This window comes from Bombina bombina, chromosome 1 (assembly GCF_027579735.1).
Source record: "Bombina bombina isolate aBomBom1 chromosome 1, aBomBom1.pri, whole genome shotgun sequence".
Taxonomy (NCBI): Eukaryota; Metazoa; Chordata; class Amphibia; order Anura; family Bombinatoridae; genus Bombina; species Bombina bombina.
The window spans coordinates 725129386-725144933 of record NC_069499.1 but is presented as its reverse complement, the minus strand read 5'-3'; positions in this window follow the sequence as shown (position 1 = coordinate 725144933).

The following is a 15548-nucleotide window of genomic DNA, read 5'->3' as shown; positions in this document are numbered from 1 at the left end:
TGTAACTTTTTTGTCTAGTGTAACAGATAACAAGAGCTCTTAAGACGCACTATCCCCACTTCAGACGCATGCAAAAAGCCGCGATAAACCCCTTATCGCTCACGTGCAACAGCGTACCACTTGTAATCTAGTCCTTACTCATCCTCTCTGTTTTTCTGCTCTTTGCTCTGGGATTAGTGGAAACATATTTTTTTATAGCCTGTATGGGCTGCATATTTTTTTAACTATATGTCTTATTTATCCTTGACACCTGGCTACATATTAAAATTTTGACTCCACATTACTGGTGCCCAGTAAAATACAAAACATGATCCTAAGTTAACCAGCTTTTTCACATGACCAGCAGTGCTGATTTGATCAGCGTAAGATTCTACCCAGGACCAGTAGTGCTCTGCGTGTCCCAGTTTGGACTTTAAGTATGTGTTTAACCCTATTGTGGGGGTTAAATACATAGCATAACAACATAGCTTGTGTTAAAATGGCAAGCTCTAACAGATGCCATTTTAACACTATACTGGCCCTTAAATATATATTATTTAAATACTCATCCAAACTGTAATCTTACTTAAAGGGACAGTATACACCAATTTTCATATCACTGCATATAATAGACAATACTATAAAGAATAAGTTGCACAGATACTGATATAAAAATCTAGTATAAAACTGTTTAAAAACTTACTTAAAAGCTCTCAGTTTAGCTCTGTTGAAAAGGTAGCTGGAGAGCCCACTGCAAGTGGGAAATAAGACACTCCCCCCTCCCCCTTCTTTTGCATATGAAAAGATCCTTTACACAAACAGGAGCAAGCTGGAGTAGGTATACGTCGGTATTCTCATAAAACTTTGGGGCTTGGTTAGGAGGAATCTGAAAATCAGAGCAATGTTATTTAAAAATAAGCAAAACTATACATTTAAAAAAAACAAAAAAACTTTATGGGCTATATAAATAGATCATCTACAAAACATTTATGCAAAGAAAAAAATGAGTGTATAATGTCCCTTTAATATTATGTCTTCCTCGATGCCCACAATTCTAACTAGTAAATTATATTTAGAATGCAAACAGAGAACCTTGCTATTAAGTTCACTAGCTGTAGCTCCAGGCTCTCAGTTCCGTAACACAGAAGTGTATGACTTCAAAATGAGGCTGACCCCACCTGGAGTGCGGTAGATCAAACCGCAATACAGACAAAAAACACATGGGCTAATGAGCACTCAAGTAAGTAGAAATAAAAAAAAAAAACTTTTATTAAGTCATTCAAAAAACAGCAACGTACAACATGGTCAGGGCTACTAGCGAGAGAATCGTCTGGCGTATTTACCGTCCCCTAGAGGTGCTCAACCTACATAGCCACAGAAATCTAAACTGAGCAAGTCTTGGTTTCTCAGGCTGGACAAGCCATACAGCACCAAGATTATGCAACACTAAACACCGTATATTGTCTTGCTACAAAATAACATATCAGCCAAGACTAAACATTTTTAAATCAAATTTACATATAGTTTGCTGCATTTATTTTCAATAACCATACTCCACTCACTTCTTGCTTTATTTGGAGGAGCCAATCAGTGCATGAGTTTCAAGACAGCTATGATAGCCATGGTCATTATGTTAGCTTGCATTCTTTTGCAGTTGTTATCTACTAAATCTAATTAGGGAAATATATGTAACTAGTCCTAAAGCCCATTTACACGGCCATTTTTTCCAGTACAGCGGTCCCACCCCTTGCTCTCTCTCCCTTCTCTTTTGCTTTCTCTCCCTTCTCTTTTGCTCTCTCTCTCCTCTGTTTTGCTCTCTCTCCCACCTCTCTTCCCCCCCTCTCTGTTGCTCTCTCTTGCTCTATCTCTCCCCCTCTCTGTTGCTCTCTCTCTCTCACGGCCATGGCCACTCCCGCCTTGCCCTGTCCGTCACGCCTGCCCAGCTCCGCCCATATCAGGCCTGACCTCGCCCATTCATGTCCAGCTCCGCCCCATCATGCCCGGGCGGCCCCGCCCCCATCATGTCTACAGTTGGCGGACAGGTCAGTTTGTTGAAGGGCAGGTGTGTTTGTCCTTGCACAGTCTCTACTGCGCATGACAGCTTCGGACAAACACACTTGGCCTTTTATATTATAGGATATGGTTAGCCTTGAGAAGTCTGCTACATGCATTCCAGCTCTGAGAATTTGAAAATTAACACTTTTTAGATCTAAATTACATGAAAAGAGAGCAAACTAAATAATGAAATTATATTGCAAAGCTGTTTTGTTACGCATAACTAAACGTTTTACATTTTAAAATAAACAACTCTGTTTTTACTGTCCCCTTGAAACTCAAATGCATAGTACAGTATTCTGGATATAGCTTATTTTGATATTTGTGTAAAAAAGGCATCATGAGAACTATATGACCTATACAAAGATAATTAGTGTAAATCTGGCCTTGCTAATGAGACCAAATGTTCTCTGGTTCACACATCTCCCTGACACATAAGAATCTCCTATCTTATAGACTTCCACCACCAAAGAATCCTTATACCTTTACTGGTGTTTAGTCTTCATAGTGTATTTGTTGGGCACCTATTATAGTACAACAGAATAGCTGGAACTATTAAATATAAAAGATCATTTTTATTTATCTACCACTGGTCTCATCCCTAGTAAGACTTCATTATAAATAAGAAATACCATTTTTATAAACACAATATAACGTTAAAAGATTTTTTTAAATACAGTACTAGAAAGTTGCAGAAAACCCAAAATGTTTCTTTTGTGATTCAGATAGAGAATACAACTTTAAATAACTTTCTATCTAATTTACTTCTAATATTTAATTTGCTTCCTTCCCTTGGGTAACTGTGCCAGAAACAAATGGAAGATAGTGCAAGTATGGAGTATTAGCCCCTATAGCAAGTCACTTACTTTAAAATACCTCAATCAGTGGCCTAGATTTGGAGTTTGGCGGTAGCCATGAAAACCAGCGTTAGAGGCTCCTAACGCTGGTTTTAGGCTACCGTCGGTATTTGGAGTCATTCAAAAAAGGGTCTAACGCTCACTTTTCAGCCGCGACTTTTCCATACCGCAGATCCCCTTACGTCAATTGCGTATCCTATCTTTTCAATGGGATCTTTCTAACTCTGGTATTTAGAGTCGTGTCTGAAGTGAGCATTAGAAATCTAACGACAAAACTCCAGCCGCAGAAAAAAGTCAGTAGTTAAGAGCTTTCTGGGCTAACGCCGGTTTATAAAGCTCTTAACTACTGTGCTCTAAAGTACACTAACACCCATAAACTACCTATGTACCCCTAAACCGAGGTCCCCCCACATCGCCGACACTCGATTACATTTTTTTAACCCCTAATCTGCCGACCGCCACCTACGTTATACTTATGTACCCCTAATCTGCTGCCCCTAACACCGCCGACCCCTATATTATATTTATTAACCCCTAATCTGCCCCCCACAACGTCGCAGCCAGCTACCTACAATAATTAACCCCTAATCTGCCGACCGCAAAGAGCCGCCACCTACATTATAGCTATGTACCCCTAATCTGCTGCCCCTAACACCGCCGACCCCTATATTATATTTATTAACCCCTAATCTGCCCCCCTCAACGTCGCCTCCACCTGCCTACACTTATTAACCCCTAATCTGCCGAGCGGACCGCACCGCTACTATAATAAAGTTATTAACCCCTAATCCGCCTCACTAACCCTATAATAAATAGTATTAACCCCTAATCTGCCCTCCCTAACATCGCCGACACCTAACTTCAATTATTAACCCCTAATCTGCCGACTGGAGCTCACCGCTATTCTAATAAATGTATTAACCCCTAAAGCTAAGTCTAACACTAACACCCCCCTAAGTTAAATATAATTTTAATCTAACGAAATTAATTAACTTTTATTAAATAAATTATTCCTATTTAAAGCTAAATACTTACCTGTAAAATAAATCCTAATATAGCTACAATATAAATTATATTTATATTATAGCTATTTTAGGATTAATATTTATTTTACAGGTAACTTTGTATTTATTTTAACCAGGTACAATAGCTATTAAATAGTTAAGAACTATTTAATAGCTAAAATAGTTAAAATAATTACAAATGTACCTGTAAAATAAATCCTAACCTAAGTTACAATTAAACCTAACACTTCACTATCAATAAATTAATTAAATAAAATACCTATAATTATCTACAATTAAACCTAACACTACACTATCAATAAATAAATTAAATACAATTCCTACAAATAAATACAATGAAATAAACTAACTAAAGTACAAAAAATAAAAAAGAACTAAGTTACAAAAAATTTAAAAATATTTACAAACATTAGAAATATATTACAACAATTTTAAACTAATTATACCTACTCTAAGCCCCCTAATAAAATAACTAAGCCCCCCAAAATAAAAAAATGCCCTACCCTATTCAAAATTACTAAAGTTCAAAGCTCTTTTACCTTACCAGCCCTGAACAGGCCCCTTTGTGGGGCATGCCCCAAGAAGTTCAGCTCTTTTGTCTGTAAAAAAAAACATACAATACCCCCCCCAACATTACAACCCACCACCCACATACCCCTAATCTAACCCAAACCCCCCTTAAATAAACCTAACACTAAGCCCCTGAAGATCTCCCTACCTTGAGTCATCTTCACCCAGCCAAGCCAAAAAGCAAGAAGAGGTCCTCCATCCGGTAGAAGTCTTCATCCAAGCGGGGCAGAAGAGGTCTTCCATCCGATTCAAGTCTTCATCCAAGAGGCATCTTCTATCGTCATCCATCCGGAGCGGAGCGGCAGCATCCTGAAGACCTCCTACGCGGAACATCCATCCTGGCCGACGACTGAACGACGAATGATGGTTCCTTTAAATGACGACATCCAAGATGGCGTCCCTCGAATTCCGATTGGCTGATAGGATTCTATCAGCCAATCGGAATTAAGGTAGGAATATTCTGATTGGCTGATGGAATCAGCCAATAAGAATCAAGTTCAATCCAATTGGCTATTCCGATCAGCCAATAGAATGCAAGCTCAATCTGATTGGCTGATTGGATCAGCCAATTGGATTGAACTTGATTCTGATTGGCTGATTCCATCAGCCAATCAGAATATTCCTACCTTAATTCCGATTGGCTGATAGAATCCTATCAGCCAATCGGAATTCGAGGGACGCCATCTTGGATGACGTCATTTAAAGGAACCGTCATTCGTCGTTCAGTCGTCGGCCAGGATGGATGTTCCGCGTCGGAGGTCTTCAGGAAGCTGCCGCTTCGCTCCGGATGGATGACGATAGAAGATGCCTCTTGGATGAAGACTTCAATCGGATGGAAGACCTCTTCTGCCCCGCTTGGATGAAGACTTCTACCGGATGGAGGACCTCTTCTTGCTCCGCTTGGATGAAGAATTTGGCTCGGCTGGGATGAAGGCGACTCAAGGTAGGGAGATCTTCAGGGGCTTAGTGTTAGGTTTATTTAAGGGGGTTTGGGTTAGATTAGGGGTATGTGGGTGGTGGGTTGCAATGTTGGGGGGGGTATTGTATGTTTTTTTTTACAGGCAAAAGAGCTGAACTTCTTGGGGCATGCCCCGCAAAGGGCCCTGTTCAGGGCTGGTAAGGTAAAAGAGCTTTGAACTTTAGTAATTTAGAATAGGGTAGGGCATTTTTTTATTTTTGGGGGCTTTGTTATTTTATTAGGGGGCTTAGAGTAGGTGTAATTAGTTTAAAATTGTTGTAATATATTTCTAATGTTTGTAAATATTTTTTAATTTTTTGTAACTTAGTTCTTTTTTATTTTTTATACTTTAGTTAGTTTATTTCATTGTATTTATTTGTATGAATTGTATTTAATTTATTTATTGATAGTGTAGTGTTAGGTTTAATTGTAGATAATTATAGGTATTTTATTTAATTAGTTTATTGATAGTGTAGTGTTAGGTTTAATTGTAACTTAGGTTAAGATTTATTTTACAGGTAAATTTGTAATTATTTTAACTATTTTAGCTATTAAATAGTTCTTAACTATTTAATAGCTATTGTACCTGGTTAAAATAAATACAAAGTTACCTGTAAAATAAATATTAATCCTAAAATAGCTATAATATAATTATAATTTATATTGTAGCTATATTAGGATTTATTTTACAGGTAAGTATTTAGCTTTAAATAGGAATAATTTATTTAATAAGAGTTAATTAATTTCGTTAGATTAAAATTATATATAGGGGGGTGTTAGTGTTAGGGTTAGACTTAGCTTTAGGGGTTAATACATTTATTAGAATAGCGGTTAGCTACAGTCGGCAGATTAGGGGTTAATAATTGAAGTTAGGTGTCGGCGATGTTAGGGAGGGCAGATTAGGGGTTAATACTATTTATTATAGGGTTAGTGAGGCGGATTAGGGGTTAATAACTTTATAATAATAGCGGTGCGGTCCGCTCGGCATATTAGGGGTTAATAAGTGTAGGCAGGTGGAGGCGACGTTGTGGGGGGCAGATTAGGGGTTAATAAATATAATATAGGGGTCGGCGGTGTTAGGGGCAGCAGATTAGGGGTACATAGGGATAATGTAAGTAGCGACGGTTTACGGAGCGGCAGATTAGGGGTTAATAATAATATGCAGGGGTCAGCGATAGCGGGGGCGGCAGAATAGGGGTTAATAAGTGTAAGGTTAGGGGTGTTTAGACTCGGGGTACATGTTAGAGTGTTAGGTGCAGACGTAGGAAGTGTTTCCCCATAGGAAACAATGGGGCTGCGTTAGGAGCTGAACGCGGCTTTTTTGCAGGTGTTAGTTTTTTTTTTCAGCTCAAACAGCCCCATTGTTTCCTATGGGGGAATCGTGCACGAGCACGTTTTTGAGGCTGGCCGCGTCCGTAAGCAACTCTGGTATCGAGAGTTGAAGTTGCGTTAAATATGCTCTACGCTCCTTTTTTGGAGCCTAACGCAGCCATTCTGTGGACTCTCAATACCAGAGTTATTTTAAAGGTGCGGCCAGAAAAAAGCCAGCGTTAGCTACGCGGGTCGTTACCGACAAAACTCTAAATCTAGCCGAGTATGAGGTATGTAGCCGCTGTAGAGAAAGTGGAGCACTCCTCCCTCAGGTACAAAAACTGCTCTCTAAATATGGGAACAAGGAATCCAGAGGTTCAGATCTGCTGTGCTTCTCCTGAAGTATGGTAGTATCCTTTGCTCACTGTACGTCCGCACTTTGGTCTCCCAGGTAGTGGAATAGGTATATGGAAGTAAACAAAGACTTATATAGTGAAGTACGTTCTATTTATTCAAACATAAAACTCAAACAATATAAAGTTTGCACTCACAAACCAGACCTCAATCGTTAAGAGGTAATTAAAAGCATATAAAATAATCCACATAGGGAACCAGGATGTGTGTACTGAGTAACCAAGTCGAGGAATATAAAATACACTTGAGTACAAAGCTGTCATTAGTCCCTTGTATTCTATTGCTTGGATCTGTATTTATATGTGCACTTTATCATACATCCCTTTTCTGTAAAATAACTAGGCTTGTTTTTACATGTCATACAGCTACCTATATTTATGTAGATTTTATTGATGGTACATATATTTATATATTCTTAAAGTGATATACATTTTATTTTAGTGTCATAGCGCGAATAACATTCTCTTGTTCTTTCTCTCTCTCTCTCTCTCTCTCTCTCTCTCTCTCTCTCTCTATATATATATATATATATATATATATATATATATATATATATATATATATATATATTGCAAAGGGGTACCAGCACTCACTTCATCTGTAGGTCATCATCCGGGGTGCTCTTCAAGTAAAATACATGTAAAGCAGGCAAGGGGAAGGCACTCACCGTAAAAGTATCAAACACTTTTATTGTGTTATCTAAACAATAAAAGTGTTTGATACTATTACGGTGAGTGCCTTCCCTTTGCCTGCTTTATATATAAATATATATATATATATATATATATATATATATATATATATATATATATATATATATATATATAAATATATATATATATATATATATATATATTAATTTTCATTGGCTCAGTCATGTGTTCAGTCAGTAATCAGTAGTGCATTGCTGCTAATTCAACAACAGCATACCAAGAGAACGAAGACAAATTGATAATAGGAGTAAATTAGAAAGTTGCTTAAAATTGCATGCTCTATCTGAATCATAAAAGCAAAAATTGGGTTTCATGTCCCTTTAATAAAGTTTGCTTTTTTTTCTGGATTTATATCAGTAAAATATTGTTTGTAAATAATATTGTTTGAATAATTTGTGTTTTATTTATTGTATACTAAGATGTATCCATTAAACACTTTAAACAATCCATTGTCCATCCTATTTCAATTATTCTTATTTAAAACATATATGGAAACTTTTTTTTTCTTCAAGTGCCAGCATAGACCATATATATAATAATGGGGGGTGGGTTGTTTTTTTCTGTTTGTTTTTTTATTTTGGGTCTGTGTACTATTCTACTAAAGTATCCACAAGGTGTGAGTTCCATTTGGTCATCTTGTTGTGGTCAATTTGCAAACATGCTAATCACTTCTTGGACTGCAGCTGCCTAATTTAAAATTCAAAAGAAGCAGAGGGGTTGCATCACAATACTAGAGATAATGTGCAAAATACTTGTTCAGAGGATCACATTTCAGGTTTAGAAGATGTTAAAGGAAGTGGTCTTCAATGTTGATTCAATTGCATTTTAGAAAAAATAATTACATTTATGTTAAATCATGCTTGCACAAAAAACAACAACAATGGCACACTAAACTGTTTTTTTTTTTTGCTCTATGTGATGTATGATTAGAAAATGAGACATTAATACAGAACAATGAGTAATACAGTGAACTTGAAAGAAAACAAATATTCATTATTACTTAAAAATGTAGCATTTCAACAATGGATGAAAAATGGGTAAAAAAATAAACTAAAGAAACCTAACAAAATAATATACTATTGTGAAAATGTCAACTATTTTTTCAAGGCCCATCTTTTGTTGTTCCTATTGCACAAGTATTGTTCAAATAGAAGTCACAGATTGTGTTTAAGGGTCATTTTGCGATAGATATTATTATTAACTGAGAACAGGATCTAAAAGAATGTAATGTTCCTTATCTAACTCACAAAACATCCCCTTTTGTTAGTAACTAACGATAGGCTTTAGGCTATGATATAGTCACTTTGTTTTGGTTGTAGTTACAAGCTGATTTCACTATTTAGATAGTTCAGGGAATGTTACTGCTTTGTTAAGTACTGAATATCAGAAATTAGTTACGTTGCATTAGAATCTGGACTATGCAGAACATGAATCAATCTGAGCTAAATAAAATGAGAGAGCAATTCATATCAAATGTCAAAGAACAGATTTTAACCGCACATCTTTTATATATTTTATTCAATAACATTGTTCCTCTGTAGTTCCTAAAATTGTTCCAAATTTGTAGTCAGTTGGAGTCTGCAGGAACTTCAACTTGGCAGACACTTTTTTCTTTTTCTTTTTTTAACACTTAGAAAAAATAAATGAAGTGACAAAAAAATAGAACTCTACAGTGAATAAAGCATTGGGTATAAAACATGAATATTTTACATAAAGTAATGTCTAAGTAAATACAGAATATTCAGCATTCATGTGTTAATTAATAAATATTATCAAAGCAAATTGAATAGCAACAAATCAAATGAAAATCTCAACTATCATAGACAATAGTCAGGAGTTAAAGGGATAGTAAAGTCAAAATTAAACCTTTATGCTTTAGATAGAGCATACAAATTTAAACAAATTTCAAATTTACTTCCATTATCAAATTTGCTTTGTTCTCTGTATCCTTTGTTAAAGAGTAAATCTAGGTAGGCTCATATGGGCATAGGAGAGTACACATCTTTAGTATTCTATAGCAGCAGTGATTGCAACAATTTATAACACAGACACATAAAATGTTGTACAACACTGCTAAAGACATAAGCACGTCCCAGAGCCATTATGAGTCTATGTAGATTTACTCTTTAACAATGGATATCAAGAAGAAAAAGCAAATTTGATAATGGAAGTTAATTGGAAAGCTGTTTAAAATAACATGCTGCATCTGAATCACAAAAGTTTAATTTTGACTTTACTGTCCCTTTAAGTTCTGAGATATAATTAACCTGACTTTAATGGAAAAGATTAAAAAAAAACATTAACAAGTGTTTTTATTGGTCTTGCCTTGCATTATGCATATAACGATATAGCAGTTCCACAGCATAACAGAAATTATTTTAAGAAATTATACAGTTGGATAGTTTGTGTTTTAAATGTTGGTTTGGTGTCCTACCTTCATTATTAAAGGGACAGTACACTGTAAAATTGTTTTTAAATGAATGTATTTTCAACGACTTGCTATACCAGCTGCAGAGTATAAAATGTATGAGAAATTGCATTTTTGGGTTTATTTGTGTATATGAAATAGCTGTTTTTGTGCTGTTAAACCACAGCCTATTACAATGGGTTGAGCTTCAGGTAATATCAGATCTCATTATGTTATCACTTTTATGTACACACACTTGCTTCCCTGTCTTATATTTGTCTGGAAAACTAAAGCTCAATACATAGAGAAAACAATGAAAAATTACGATTTTATTACTTTACTATCCTTCACCCCACTGAGAGTGTAATTTCTTCTGCTGGCTGTGTTTACTTAGGCTATTCAATAGCTGAGACTCCAGTATCAAAACTATCAGTATAGGTTGGGAAACCACAGGCTAAATCAGCTATTTCAAAGGCCAAAATAGGGGTAAAGGAGCTACTTGTAAACAATTGAATACACTCCAGCAGGTAAAATGGATCATTGGAAACAATTTAATTGGGAGAAAATGTTTGGGTGAAATGTCCCTTTAATTGTTTGAGAAAAAAAAAAGAATAGTTGGTCTGTTTCCAATTTGTTAAGAGAAATATTGGTCAATTGGTAAAAATCTAGCCAGGATGATGGAGTCAGTCATAGGGCCAAAGAAAAACAGACACGTGTTACATAATTTCTGTAATTTTTAATTCTTTAATAATTCAAATAGGACGCTACCAAGATACTGCTAAAATAATGGTGCACAATTTACAAAGTCAATGCTAAAAGGTTGTCATAGACTAAACACTGTTAATAAAATGGGGAATTCTAAATGGGTTACTTTTTCCTGAAGTAAAACAAAAATCTGTAGTATGGAAGCTTCCTGTTAGTTATTCACAAAAGGCTGTAATGCATTGCATTTCTGCACTCTCTGAAACTCTACTTATAGAGACAGTCTACTCCAAAAGTGTTATTGTTTAAAAAGATAGAAAAATCCCTTTATAACCCATTCCCCAGTTTCATATAACCAACACATTTATATTAATATACTTTTTACCTCTGTGATTACCTTGTATCTAAGCCTCTGCATCTGCAGACTGCCCCCTTATCTCGGTTGTTTTGACAGATTTGCATTTTAGCCAGTCAGTGCTGACTCCTAGGTAACTCAATGGGCGTGAGCACAATGTTATCTATATAGCACACATGAACTAGCATCCTCTAGTGGTGGAAAAAGTGTTAAAATGCATTCAGATAAGAGGAAGCCTTCAAGGGATTAGAAATTTACATATACGCCTCCTAGGTTTAGTTTTCAACTAAGAATACCAAGAGAACAAAGTAAAATTGATGATAAAAGTAAATTGGAAAGTTGTTTAAAATTACATGTCCTATCTCAATCATGAAAGTTTATTATTGACTAGACTGTCCCTTTAATATACTTTTCCCCCCTGTGATTACCTTGTTTCTAAGCCTCTGCAGACTTTCCCTTAATTTAGTTCTTTTGACAAACTTGCATTTTAGCCAATCAGTGTCCTCTCATAAGTAACTTCACGGGCGTGAGCACAATGTTATCTATAAGGCACACATGAACTAACACCTTCTAGCTGTGAAAAATGGTAAAATGCATTCAGGTAAGAGGTGGCCTTCAAGGGCTTAGAAATTAGCACATGAGCCTACCTAGGTTTAGCTTTCAACTAAGAATACCAAGAGAACAAAGCATATTTGAGGATAAAAGTAAATTTATTTATTTTTTTAAAATGACATGCCCTGTCTGAATTATGAAAGTTTAATTTTGAATAGACTTTCTCTTTAATTCTAACCAAAGTCCTAATAATACTAAAGAAATATCTGTAAAATTCAATATTGAAAGAATTACACTTAGACAGGAATTACATCCCTTTAAATTGTGTTTATATTTTGCTGTCACCATTTTGATCAGCAACATTCTTCAAATTATATTTTAAGTGGATTCACAAAATGTTGACCTGTCTATAAATTTTTTCCTCCAAGTACACACAAACACACCGACACTCACACAAAGATGCACATTATTTAATATAGGTCTAGATTCTAAGCGGCCGGAGCGCTATTTTAATGTGCGCCTATAAAGGCTGGTTAATGCTCCGGTCAGTACTCGGGTTAATAAAAAAAAAAGTTGCCCCAATTACTCCCCAAATAAAGTGTACAGTTCCTTTACATACATATAAAATATAAGCATTTTCATTTTTTAATAAAACACTGCACAAAGCAGTTATAAGGGGTGAAAGTAAGGGGATGTGGGGTGTTTGAAAAATGAAAAAAAAAAAAACAGCACTAAAAGTGCCTTTACATAGAGTTCAATGAGGGAGTGTGTTTTTACTATATATATATATATATATATATATATATATATATATATATATATATATATATATATATATATATATATATATATACACTGTATATAGATATTTTAATATGTGTGTATATATACACATATAAACACATAAATATATAATTATATATTTATATACATATATATATATTTTTTTTCCGCCAGACATCGCTTAATGTCGACAGCATACGCTGTTGGCATTTAACATTGCACAAGCAGTTCTGGTGAACTGCTTGTGAAATGCCACCCCCTGCAGATTTGCGGTCAATCGGCCACTAGCAGGGAGTGTCAATCAACCCGATCGTACACGTTCAAGTTAAGGAGCAGCGGTCTTAAGAGCCTGAAGGCTCATGCGGAAACAAATGCATTGGGGCCAATTGACTGCTTGGAAAAATCGTCCACTATGCATGCACTGGTATTACTGAGTGGAGCGCAAATATCACACTCTCGAAAGTGCAATTTTGTAATCCACTTGTAATCTAGTCCATACTTAAATAGCCGTCTCTGCAAGAAGTATGGTCTAGAGACAGTCAGGGTAAAAGATAACACATATATCTGGGCTGTAAAAAAAATAGTTTGAGAGGCTGACATAAACCAAAGCCAAAACTGTGAAAAAAGGAGTACACATTAGCTAAATATTGCCTCCATTGAAGTAAAAAGACAAAAATGTAGACAGTAAATTAATTGTGTGATGCATATTATTATTGCTATTACCATGTTTGTCTGTGTATATATATATACAAAAAAGTTATGGAGAGTGCAGTAGTGCAGATAGACGAGTTCTCAAGTAGAGAACCTGTCTGCCTGCAATCACCACTTGTGATGCAGCATTGATTGGCAAAATGTAACACAAGACCTCTCTTGTGCAATGTAGGGCCCCCTGCTCTAGTGTAACCAATTGATTGAGTGCAGGGCAAGTCAATAATCACCACAAAGCCTCAAAAGCTCCAAATGCAGATTAATAGTAAAGGGGCTCAGAGTTACTTACTTACAGTATATTTGCATCTGTTTCATGTAGTGATTTCTTATTGTCTTTACATTATAACTTTGGCTGATGTTTAAACAAATACAAAAATAAAAAACAACTGCATTTCAAATTTGTCTATGCACTTCACCCCTTTCTTCATTGGTAATTTATTTTTCCTAGATCAAACATAAAAGTTTAATCTTTCTTATTGTCATGTACATTCTTGTTTCATAACTCATAGTAAAGTTTATTTTTATACTTTAGTTTTAGGGACAGTTTTACTTCCAAGGTTTTGATTCTTGTGGTTTTTCATGCAATTAAATGACTGTGTGTGTATGTACTATATATATATATATATATTTTTATATATATATATATATATATATATATATATATATATATATATATATATATATATATATATATATTTATATAAGAGAGGGAGGTCTTATTAGTTTTGTGTGTGTGTGGTATGAGGTAATCTTTTTACTTTTATAATTTATTGTGTATTATTATTATTAACCTATAACACACACATTAGCTTGTACTTATTCATTAAAGCCTCTTTTCAAACAAACACCAAAAATCTGTGAACATCTAAACAAAAGATTGCCACAGAAGCAACCATTTTATATCATCCTTTGCTGCTATACAAGATTGTTCCTAAATTTCTAAATTTTAGTTTTGCTGTTGCCTACAAAATTTAAAAATAGTTATGAAACTGTATCTATGTACAGTGTAATCTATACTTAGATTTCTCAGCCATTTTGTGACATCCTCTTTGCAATTTATTATTTTGACTCCCTTTACATAGTTGTACAAACCATTTCAACTCAGTTACTGCATAGACATACCTTTACTCTGAGTCTTGTATTGTTCTTTTACTGAATCTACCCTGGCTACTAAATTTCCCTTGTACTGACCAATCTGATAGATGGATAGTAAGACATAAAGACAGACACACAGAATACATTTAGACAGACTGACGGAAGACAAAAATATTTGCAGACAGATACTATTGTGGCAATTATTATTGTTGACCTGTGTATGGTGATATAAATAAGGTTCTATACAATGTCCCGTAGTGTGTAATACATTAAAATAACAACATTAAATTTCTGCTTATTTCACTAAAATTAAGAATTAGAAGAACACTTGGGAGTAAGCACAAAAGTTTGGAATAATTTCCAATTTTATCTCCATACTGACTGCAAACCAGTGTTCATTATTGTGTTACTGTATAATATATAACTTTCTAATAGACAAGTCTGTAATGAGATTTTCATTTAAATATATGTTGCAATGTTACTTTTAATTTTTGTATTCCAAAATTCTTCAGTTTGAGAACCCAGGTCCATTTCCAATGATTAAAATAAAATTTTGTGTATGCCATAACCATAAATAGTGAATTAGACATTAACATGTTCCCTGTTATGTAAATACTTGGTGACGTAAGAACGAAGTACTTTATAAATAAAGAAGTAAATAATAATAGCACTAACAGACAGGAGCTAAAATGTAGCAAATATACAAATATAACTTTAATGGAATTCTGCGGAACAGTGACTATTTTAATCTTTAAAGTGTCAAGCTCAGTGGTAAACTTTAGCAGGACGTGTATGGTTCCAATTCAATGCCCAATTGTAACTAAAGCTAAAATCATGCAGTAAGAGGTAAATCATTGTGTGTTTGTATATATATATATATATATATATATATATATAGTGACCATATTGCCACTTTAAAAAGGGACACATATGAAAATACATACTGTATGTCATACATATAAATATATGCGCAGAGACACACACATATATATATATATATATATATATATATATATATATATATATATACATACATACATAAAATGTGTTTATCATCTATCTAT